This window comes from Salarias fasciatus, assembly GCF_902148845.1.
Source record: "Salarias fasciatus chromosome 23 unlocalized genomic scaffold, fSalaFa1.1 super_scaffold_20, whole genome shotgun sequence".
Taxonomy (NCBI): Eukaryota; Metazoa; Chordata; class Actinopteri; order Blenniiformes; family Blenniidae; genus Salarias; species Salarias fasciatus.
The window spans coordinates 17,232,659-17,243,692 of record NW_021941230.1 but is presented as its reverse complement, the minus strand read 5'-3'; the positions used below and the strand labels follow the sequence as shown (position 1 = coordinate 17,243,692).

Here is an 11,034-nt window from a genome sequence, read left to right as displayed (position 1 = left end):
AGGATCATGCTAACAGCCGCCGAGGATCCAGGATCATGCTAACAGCCGCTGAGGATCCAGGATCATGCTAACAGCCGCTGAGGATCCAGGATCATGCTAACAGCCGCCGAGGATCCAGGATCATGCTAACAGCCGCTGAGGATCCAGGATCATGCTAACAGCCACCAGGGATCCAGGATCATGCTAATGGTGCTCAATGTGGAACCAGGAAGCAGAACAGAGAGACCTTCTGCTAATGCTAATGCTAATGCTAATGCTAATGCTAATGCTAACGGTTGGCTCTGTGAGGGCTGTTCTCCAAAGACGCACTAGCATTAGCAAAGGCTAACAAAGCTTACGTGAACATTTAATCCAAATTAAACATGTCTGACAGTATTAATCCTAAAAACGGTCCGGTGTTGATAAACTACGATCAATAATGACTCGATGAGAAGTCAGAATATTGAAAATATTTCTGTGGGTTTATATGAGAAATAAAGAGGTGGTACAAGTGCAGTAATATCCTTCATCATAATCCTTCACCAGCTGCAACGACGACGTCTCCTGGTCTTTTTTCTGAACTAACGTCCGGGTTTTACACACAAAGCCTCATGGGACACGGTGTTCGCTCAAAGTGAGGTGCTGTAGGCAACATAAATACAAATAAAATTCAATTAAACTAAAGGGATCAATATCAGTTAACTGCATCATGAATTCCATTCCCTTTTACTGTTTTTAACTGTAAATAATCATGAAATTATTACAGCCTTTAATCAATCATGTAAATTAAATTAAATCACTAAATATTAATAAACTAATGAGACTCAAAGTTACAACAGACAGCCAGGACTGATTTGTAATTGGTGATCAGTTTGTTCCAGCCTGGAGTCTTGAACAGCGACAGTCGTTCCGACGGTTCTTCCTGCCGAACGCCGCGGTGTGACCGCGGAGCGGCGGCTGCCACTCGGAGAGGGTCTGTGTGAGGAGATTAGGAGATTAACAGGAAGAAAGGGGAGCGTGGACAGCAGTCATCTGTGATATGTTTGGAAAACACACACCGGGTGTGTGCGAGTGTGTGTGTGTCCAGCTCATTGTTGCTGTCCGGACAGATGTGACACTCGTATTCATCTCATATTCCAAACGCACGCCGTGACCCTGACGTCCCGTGTGACAAAGGGCTTCTTCCTCCCGTCTGCACGCCGCTCCGCTCCTCACCTATTGTTGGCGCCGCCGCCGTGAGCCGGACGGATGTTTAATGGATGACCCCAGACACGTCTGAGCTCAACAAAAGGACGGCCGCGGAGCTGCACCTCGCTACGTTTTCTTTATAATTAATATTGTGATCCGGCGTGCGAGCCGAGCGGCACATCTCCCGTCTCTGGAGGAGCTTTTTAAAGTCAAGTGAGAGCAAATAAATCACTGCAATGTTTCCCCACAGATATTAACCGGAGGATAATGACTAACCGGGGCCATTTAGGTTAAAGACATGAGAGCGGCTCAGACGCTGCGGAGGTGCATTCTGGGAGATGTAGGGATGAATAAGGTGGACGGGCTTTTGTTCAGCGAGGTGCGAGAAATGATTTATGAACGTGTGATATTTCACAATATGTGATGATAGCTTAATGAGAAGGACAGAAGATAAGAACCCCGAGAACACGGATCGTGGTTAAAACGATGAAGTGGTTCCAGGAGATCAGACAACACGGTCTGACACGGTCCAGCAGGGACCGGAAGGCTATGTCACTTTGCAATGCATTGTGGGCCCTGGATGCCATTTTTATAGTCATCGGCTTTTGTTGACATGGTGCAGGTCCACGTGCTGGACGACCAGAGACACTAAAACCACAAGGAAATACGGACCGCATTATAGAAAGAAATCAAAGGACTGAACTGAGACCAGCTGGACCCTGTTCTGGAGACTCAGTACCATGATGGACCCTACTGAGACCAGCTGGACCCTGTTCTGGAGACTCAGTACCATGATGGACCCTACTGAGACCAGCTGGACCCTGTTCTGGAGACTCAGTACCATGATGGACCCTACTGAGACCAGCTGGACCCTGTTCTGGAGACTCAGTACCATGATGGACCCTACTGAGACCAGCTGGACCCTGTTCTGGAGGATCAGTACCATGATGGACCCTACTGAGACCAGCTGGACCCTGTTCTGGAGGATCAGTACCATGATGGACCCTACTGAGACCAGCTGGACCCTGTCCTGGAGGATCAGTACTATGATGGACCCTACTGAGACCAGCTGGACCCTGTTCTGGAGGATCAGTACCATGATGGACCCTACTGAGACCAGCTGGACCCTGTTCTGGAGGATCAGTACCATGATGGACCCTACTGAGACCAGCTGGACCCTGTTCTGGAGACTCAGTACCATGATGGACCCTACTGAGACCAGCTGGACCCTGTTCTGGAGACTCAGTACCATGATGGACCCTACTGAGACCAGCTGGACCCTGTTCTGGAGGATCAGTACCATGATGGACCCTACTGAGACCAGCTGGACCCTGTTCTGGAGGATCAGTACCATGATGGACCCCACTAACCAGGGTTACTGTGGGCCGTAACCACGGCAACGACTCAAAAGAAGAAGAAAGACCGACACAACAGGTGTGAATCAACACCCGTCCTCCAGTCATTCATTGAGGCTACTCACTTCCTGGCCCCGCCCCCTGATCCCTCCCTCAGCCAATCACCTGCAAAGTCACTCTAAAGATGCGTTCAGGGAACCGTCCAGGGTGGGAAACGACAGAACATCATCCAGCATCAAACAGAAGAGGTGCTAGAATATCTTGAAGGAGTTTTCAACTGGAAGCCCCGCCCCCCCGCCGTGGTTTCCCTGGCGACGTGATCAAAACCCAGTTGGGGGATTATTGGTGGAGGCGGCTCCGCCCGCCCGGGAAGCCGACAGGAACCGAGTCGCACACGTTTCTGTTTTTTACGAGGCTGTAATTAGATTTCCACCTCTTCTGCCAAAGTCCCAAACCTGCGGCGTCTCTTCACCGCCGCCGCGCTCCGTGTAGCCGGACGGAGTGAAACGCAGCTCAAATTACAGTTTCCAGCCCAGTTCGGACCAAAGAAAACAAACCAAGGTGCGATTGGAGCGTCACTTAAGATAAGAGCGAAGCAATCAGAGGTTCTCATGGGCCGTTTCCTGGACCGGTTCCTCCTGAGCTGCTGGTAAACATGGGAACATTCCTCCGTCTGGAGCACAGGACCGCCGAAGACCGGGACCGATCCTAATCTGGATCAGCACGGTGCGAAACATGAGTGAAGGCAGAAACACACACACACACACACACACACACACACACACACACACACACACACACACACACACACGGACCCAGCTTCATAAAAATGTAATGTTCTTTATAAATCTGCTGTTTGCTCCACTCTATCATCGCTCACGGCGAGAGAGCGGGCGCCATTAACGTCCGGGGAAATGAAAGAGCACGTCAAAGTTTTGCTGTCTTATTTACTCGCCGTTTAGCGAGCTGATGTATTTCACACCGAATCCGGCCGAGCAAAGGTCAGCCTCATCCGTCTCGTTCAGGGCCCGGACCCGTCGCCTCGGGGCCACAAAGGTCTCCGCCGTAAATACAGCCCGGCGGGACGGGGGCGGGGACAGGGACGGGACGGGGGCGGGGGAGGGGGCGGAGCCGGCCCACGCCGGCCAGGTGAGCAGAAGGTTCCAGGTTCAAGACTCAGCAGCAGGAACCAGCAGCAGGTTTTATCACAACAGTTAATGTGGTTTTTCTGCTTTTTCTAACAATAATCACAAAAAAACTGGAAAAAATATTCATATTTATGAAAGTAATTAATTACATTATTTGTCAACTTGTAAAACTCACAAAATCACCAGTTTGATGCTGAAAAATCTGAAGGTTTTATCAGTGCAGCAGTTTCTCTTCAGAAAACACTGACGAGGGATTTCAACCATCCGTCATGTTAAAGTTGCTCAAGGGCAGGCCGGCCCCAGGTTCTGTCAGGGTGTAGAACCGTCCAGAACACCGACGCCACAGCAGGACGTTTGGAACGTTTGAAGCTTCGGATGAAGAATCTGATCCTCGGGATTCAGCTGCTCTGAACAGGAAGTAGAAACCATCAAGAAAAATGACTTTATTCGCTTTCAGACAATTTTTAACCCAAATTCTGAGATTAATCACAGTTTTAAAAAAATTAATCATTGACATCCCTCAGTTAAAAAAATCCCAATTAACTCTTAAATGATTTGTTTGTTTCTATTTAATGGTTTTTAACTTTATTGTAGTTACATCACTTTTTATCACAATTAATCATGATTATTCATGGAGGGCTGTCAGTTCATTGTTGGATTAATTGTGATTAATTGCAGCTGGCTCCAAGAGGAGCGAGGATAAAACTCTTTCCTGTCAGTCGGACGTCAGTTTTGGTTCAGTTCAGCTGAATCATGAGGGTCAGGTTCTTCATCTGAAGCTCGAATAAAAATGATGCAATTAATCGCAATTTTGAAGAATTAATCGTGATGAAAACCTTCAGCAGTGCTTTGTTTTCCTGATAATTTGCAGGTTCTTGTTGAGGATGAGCTTCGGAGCGCGGCGCTCTGCTGAACCCGGCCAGCGGATCACCTGGCGAGGGGGAACCGGTCCTGGAGCCGGGCCGCTTTTGTTCCCCCAGCCCCCCCCCCCGCCGCCGCCGCCGCCGTCCCGGCAGAGGAAGGTATTCCCCTCTTCCTCGGCGTCTGTTGTGGAGGCCTGGGTCATTAGCGAGACGGCGAGGCCCGCTGCGGGACCAGAACCTTTTCAGCCTTTTGTCTGCGCAGCCCCGTCAGGAGGGGTCACCTAATGAGAGCTGAAGTCTGCTAATGGCGCTCTACCGGCGCGCTTAATCAGTTCAGATGGCCATTGTGCGTCTGCAGCTCCTCTAAGACAAGAGCATTTCCAACAAACACACACACACACACACACACACACACACACACACACACACACACGGGGGAGTGAAATGAGGGCGAAGGCTGAGGCGGAGGCGAGCCGACGTGACGGAGTCCCGGAGAGGAAAGGTGTAGCGAGCGCCGGGTCATTAAGGGGAAACAAAAAGCTGCCCCCCCCAGGGGGAGGGGGGGGCGCCTCGCTCCGTCCGACGTCGTCACAGACTCTCACACACCTTGATCGCGGCGAGCTGCGGCCATGTTTGCCATGTTGCGGCCCCCCCAGCCCCTCCCCCCTGGTTTTTACAGACTCTCCTCTCTCCTTTAACCCCCCCCCCCCCCGCCTCTGCTCGTGTCTCCGGGCTGCAGCAGCCTTTCTTGTGAGGGAACCAGCTTGTTAGGAGCGCGGTGGATATTTTGACTGCAGACACACACTTTGGCCACTTGCCTATGGAAACAGTGTCAAAGCACAACCTGGCTTAATTGTCACATGTCGGGTCCTGGGAGAGGCCTCTGCCGAGGTCCAGGCCTAATAAATATCAAACGCTCCTCTCATCTCTCTGCTCGCTCGCCCGCCCGCTCCCTCGCTCGCTCACACCCCCTCCCCCTTCACACACACACACACACACACACACTCTCACACACTCTTCTTCCCTGCCAGTGAGGGAAAACTTGTAAATTAATCTTAGTGTCAAAACAAGACTTTCTCTTCTTGCCTCAGAATCTCTAGTTATTTTTCTGTTTTTGTCCCAGAAGTTTTCATCAAAGCGTTTCGCTGTCTGAGGCCTCGCGTAAGACCATCCCTGCAATTTATAGATTTGATGTTTATAGAGGCTTGCAGTTCCTCGGTTGATTTAATGAGAGTCTAAAGCTTCAGCAAAACACACAGCAGAAAGGAGAAAACACACACACACACACACGCACACACACACACCAACAACAAACAGGAGTGGAGCGTTTACAGCCAGCGCTGCGTTCGGGGAACTCCGACCAGACGGAGCTCCGGGTCGCCGCCGCCGCCACGCCGCTGCACGGCCGAACGGCGGCGTGAAGCATCGATTGAGACTCGTGCACGGGATGCGTGCATGTGTGTGTGTGTGTGTGTGTGTGTGTGTGTGTGTGTGCTTGCAGTGTGACATTTCAGACAACACCGTGCACATTCAAGGAATTTTTCCACGCCTATATTTAGCCGAACATCTGATGTAACTTTCCCCCAGTGTTAGCTTTGATGTGGAGAGGCCGGACACACACACACACACACGCGCACATGCACACACACACACACACACACACTCTGGACACATTAATGAGTTCATGCTCGTTTAGCTGAAATCACCATCAGAAACAAACATGAAAACATGGCAGTAAACATGCAGACCCGTCGGCCGCTGGAGGAATTCTGGGAAACTTTCCGGGCCTCCAGGATTTTATTTTTTTATTTTATTTTTTTGTCCAGTTGTTAAAGACGTGGGGGTGAAAGTTGTGTGGAGCCGGCGTGTCTCGTGTTGAGCGTGATCTGACGGACGAGCCGCTCGTCTCCTCGTCACCGATTCGTCTCCGGTCGGATCAGAATGTTTGTTTTCAGCTCAGGAACTGAACCGAAGCGGTTCGTCTCGTGAAAGGTCGGCCGGGTCAGGAACATTTCTCTGAGCTGAGGAGACTGGAGGACCTGGACAGGTGAAAATCTGACCTCGACCGGGCACGCTGCCCATGAGCAAACTGTTTCTGAGCTGGAAGTCGCAGAAAGTTTTCTGAGAAGAAGCCGCCTCGCCCAGGAAGTGCTTCCTCTGGAACGTTCTGTGTCTGCTCTGGATATCAGAACTGAACTGGCTGCTGGCGGTTTGGGGGGGGGGGGGGGTCATGTGCTCGCTGTATGTTTTCCCGCAGACGCATTCCTCTGCTCTCCGCTCCACGCCGCATTAAGCGTTTTGGGGAAGGACTAAAAGACGCGATTCACCCACTTTCTTTCTTGTGGCGGCGGAGACATGGCTGCAGGGTCCGAGTGTCTCCTCCGCCGACGCTGATGCACAAAGACAGTCGAACACAGGCACTTTCAGGCCGTCCCCCCCCCCTCGGCCCCCCCTCGTCTGTTTTAATAAGCACATTTTGTGACAGCTTGGGTTTCCCGCCATCTTTAGGTGAGACACGGCGAGGCGGCAACCTCCAATTAGAGGAGGCGGGGGAGGAATGAAGGGTGACACCAGGGAAGGTGACGGAGGATGAAACCGGGAGGGGGGGGGGGCAAGGTGAGGGTCTGCCTGGCCTTCTTTATCACCCCACTCCGGTCTGGGCCTCGCCTTGCTTAACCCAGTTAGCCCGCTACATTAGCCGCCGGGATGCTTTATGTACTCGCACCAATTCAATTATTTGTTTGTGCGACTCAGGAAGTGAGGAGAGAGGCTCTCACATAAATCGCAGCTGTTAATTCCCGAGTAATGCAGCGGCCGTGATCGCCGCAGACAGGACAATTGATACCGCTGTCAGGAAGGAGAGCGCTCTGCTGCTCTTTCCCTCCTGGCCCGCAGAAAACGGCGGCGACACGCGGCGCAGGCGGCCGTCCCGGAAGCGCCGTGATTAACGTAACACAATAAGAGGAATGGGGGGCCGAGATGCCCGAGCACGGCTCCGCTCGGAATATCTGACTGAACAAATGAAATTCCCCGAGTCCGTGGAGGACCTCTCGATCGCTGCCTTTGTCATCAATCAATAGACATGACAGTGACGAACCCTCGCCGGTCCCCGCCGCCCGCTCTCCTGCCTCTTTATTGCTTTACGGCTCCTCATTGTCAGGCCTGCCGACACATGTATTTCCATGTCATCTTTGGGAGGCGTCAGGCAGATGACAGGGGGACGGGGGGGGGGGTCAACATCAGTTCATTTATGTCAGTCTTAAATGGAGGCGGCCATCATAAATTCGTACGTGAGCCGCAGGTCACCGAGCGCCGCCGCATAAAAATTTAGATTGAGTATACGGAGTCCGAGCGCGGAGACAGCTCCCCGGGATTTACGGCCCGCTCGTCACAATCGCTTCATTATTCACCCGGGACGATAAACGCCAGCTAATCTGTCTGCAGGAGTCCAGGAGGCCGGAGGAGGAGGAAGATGCTCTATGATCAGGAGGCGAGAGGAGGAGGCAGCCGAGCGTACGAGGCAAGATATGGCTCTATCCTCTGGAGGAGGAAGATGCTCTATAGTCTGGAGGGGAGAGGGAGAAGATGCTCTGTAATATGGAAGCGGAAGATGCTCTATAATCTGGATGTCAGAGGAGGAAGATGCTCTATAATCTAGAGGAGGAAGATGCTCTATAGTCTTGAGGTTAGAGGGAGATGCTCTATAATCTGGAGGCGAGAGAAGGCGGATGCTCTATAATCTATAGGAAGATGCTCTATAATCTAGAGAAGGAAGATGCTCTATAATCTATAGGAAGATGCTCTATAATCTAGAGAAGGAAGATGCTCTATGATCTGACGACCTGATGGACGTTCTGTCCTCAGTTCTCCTCCAGAACTTTCCATCCTCATGTACCGAACAGCCTCAGTTTCTCTGATCACAGAGAATTGAACAGTTTCCATGTTTGTTGCTCGTGCGTTGCCATAGAAACTGTTTCCATGGACTCAGTGCTGCCGCCGGTGGACGGAGAAGGAAATGAACAAACGAGCCTCAATCTGCTCATAAAGCTCCACAGCCAGAAGTAATCTGATTACAGGAAAAGTGTCATCAAGTTGTAGTTTACAGGAAACCGAGAACAGCGGCGTTTGGCGATGCTAATGCTAAAGCTAATGCTAACGCTAACAACACATGATCAGCGGCAACACTAGTTACTGCAGGTTACCGGTTTATCAGGCATCAGTGAGGCATCGGTGGTTAACTGTGGCTGCTGGCTGAACACACTCTCTGGATGAACACACACTCTGGCAGCAGAGAGGTTTTCTTCCAGCCAATCAGGACTCGGAGTGAAGAGGAGCTGCTTTCAGCACCGGAGGGAAAAATCCCCGGCCGGCGCCGTTTACAAGGAACTGCATAACCTGGAACGACTGCTTGTAAACCGCCGTGGATTGGCTGTAAATAGATGCTGGAGTAGAACATCAAGTCCTCTCACACACACACACACACACACACACACACACACACACACACACACACACACACACCAAAACAAACCTTCATTCATGCGTTTCTGCATTCCTGAGTGCGTGAAACATGCTCTTTGTCCTGCACTGCAACACACTCACACACCCACACACACACACACACACCCCTCATCTCTGCTGGACGGACTGACTGAAGGAGGTGAGAAACACATGTCCAGAGTGACCTTTGACCTCCTCACGCGGCCTGCGGTTTGACGCCTGGCTGCTCCTCCGGCGGCTCCTGGTTAATGTTCAGTCTCCACCTGTCGGCCGGGACAGGTGACCCTCACCTGGGAGAGCCTGATGCATGCTGGGAGACGTTAATCATTCCCGTTCTGTAAAAGTGTGACGCAGGGCCGGGTCCAGGACGGCGTCTGCACCACCGGAACTCCACCAGCATCCCAGCGAAACGTTTCAGAGCCGTTCTTCAGGCGATCTCAGGGATTCCCTTGTTTCTGTCTCCAGTCTGAGGGAACGGGAAGCAAACGAGTGTCTTTTCTGCAGAGACGGGATCAAACGTCTTTCTTCGGCTGAAGAATCGCAGCAGAAGACGCCGTCAGAGCAGACGGGAATGAATGTTTTTGTTAGTGTAAAGAAACAGGATTAGCGGATTAGGTTACCACACACAGTCCTTCATAATCCAGCCTGATCAACTGGAACCGTCTCTAAAGGCTGGAGAACACCCGGGTGTGTGTGTGTGTGTGTGTGTGTGTGTGTGTGTGTGTGTGTCTCCTCAGGTCGCTCACCTGATGGAAGGTGACACGGCGAAGCGTTCTGCGCTCAGACAGACGCAGAACGCTTCCCTCCCGGTTCCCAAACCGAGCAGCTGGGATCCGCGCGAAGCCTGTTTGCCGTGCTCGTGTTTCTAATTCTCCCGAAAACAAAACGGGAAGTCGCGTTCCCCGCTACATTTGCTCGCCATCAATTAAATGAAAAAAGACATCCTGATACACTCCTTCACCATCCGCGACACCTTTGCTTAATCCACTTACAATATTTGAGCTGCTACGCAAACAAATTGATATCATCAATTGTGATGTTGGCAAATACCACAGCCAATCTGCTCATGAATGTTTATCTCCTCTAACACTCACCCACCTGCTAAGAGGTGCCACGCTTTAATGAAATTGTTTGGACTGGCGGCGCCCGTTGCTAAGGAACTGTGTTCCTGCCGGTTCTTTTTCGCCCGCAGATTTCCTGTCATCAAATAATGATCAGAGACGAGCGCACCTCGAGGTGCTCCAGCCGGTGAAGGGTGTATTCAGCAAACAGCTCGGGGCGAGAGGAGACGCCGCACGCCGGCCTTTGTGCGAGGATCCTTTGCTGGCGTCGGCCGATGGCTCCGCCACTTAATGCGATTGGAGACGCGTCCGTGTTTACGTTTTGAAAGGTAGGACGAGCAGGAAGTCGGCGCTGGGAGGAATTACACGGCTCTCTGTACCTCTGACAAGGTGTCGGCGTAAACCTGTTTCCCCCCGACAACACCTCTTCCCGGCGATTAGCGATTGTCACAGTCGACTCCGGCTGCCGCCGCTTTCATCCGTTTGATGTCTGATTCCTCCGTCTGCGGGAATCCTGGTGGGCTCACGGTCCGGCTCGCACGTAGGTGACATGAAAAGACTGGAGATCAGGTGTGTCAGGAACGTGTTTACACGCCGACGGGAATTATCGCCGCCGCAGACGTCTGCGGGGTTGATGCTGGACCGGATTGGTGCTGCTTCACGGTGAGGGCCGGCTCTGTTTGCAGACTTCCAGCTCTCTGATGCTCCACGCCGCTTCGCCTTCCTCACAGGGTCCAGACAAAGATGCCTCACTGCGGCGAACGCCAGCAGACCCGGACGGCTCCAGCCGAAACCGCCGCTCAGCAGGAGGCCTGCAGCCCCTCCAGGGCCAATCAGAACCCAAAGACTGATCCAGCTGAACCGATACTCAACTTAATACCAGTAAAAACACATTTCAATCAGCGGAAACTAGTTCAAACACACTGAAGAAATTAGAAAA

General features: G+C 51.9%; 1 protein-coding gene across 1 annotated transcript in view; it reads right to left on the bottom strand.

Annotated features, from left to right (window-relative positions):
- Window positions 1–11,034, bottom strand: part of LOC115383908 (basic proline-rich protein-like) — a gene marked incomplete at its 5' end in the record, with an annotated part of 236,315 nt that overhangs the window by 178,668 nt on the left and 46,613 nt on the right.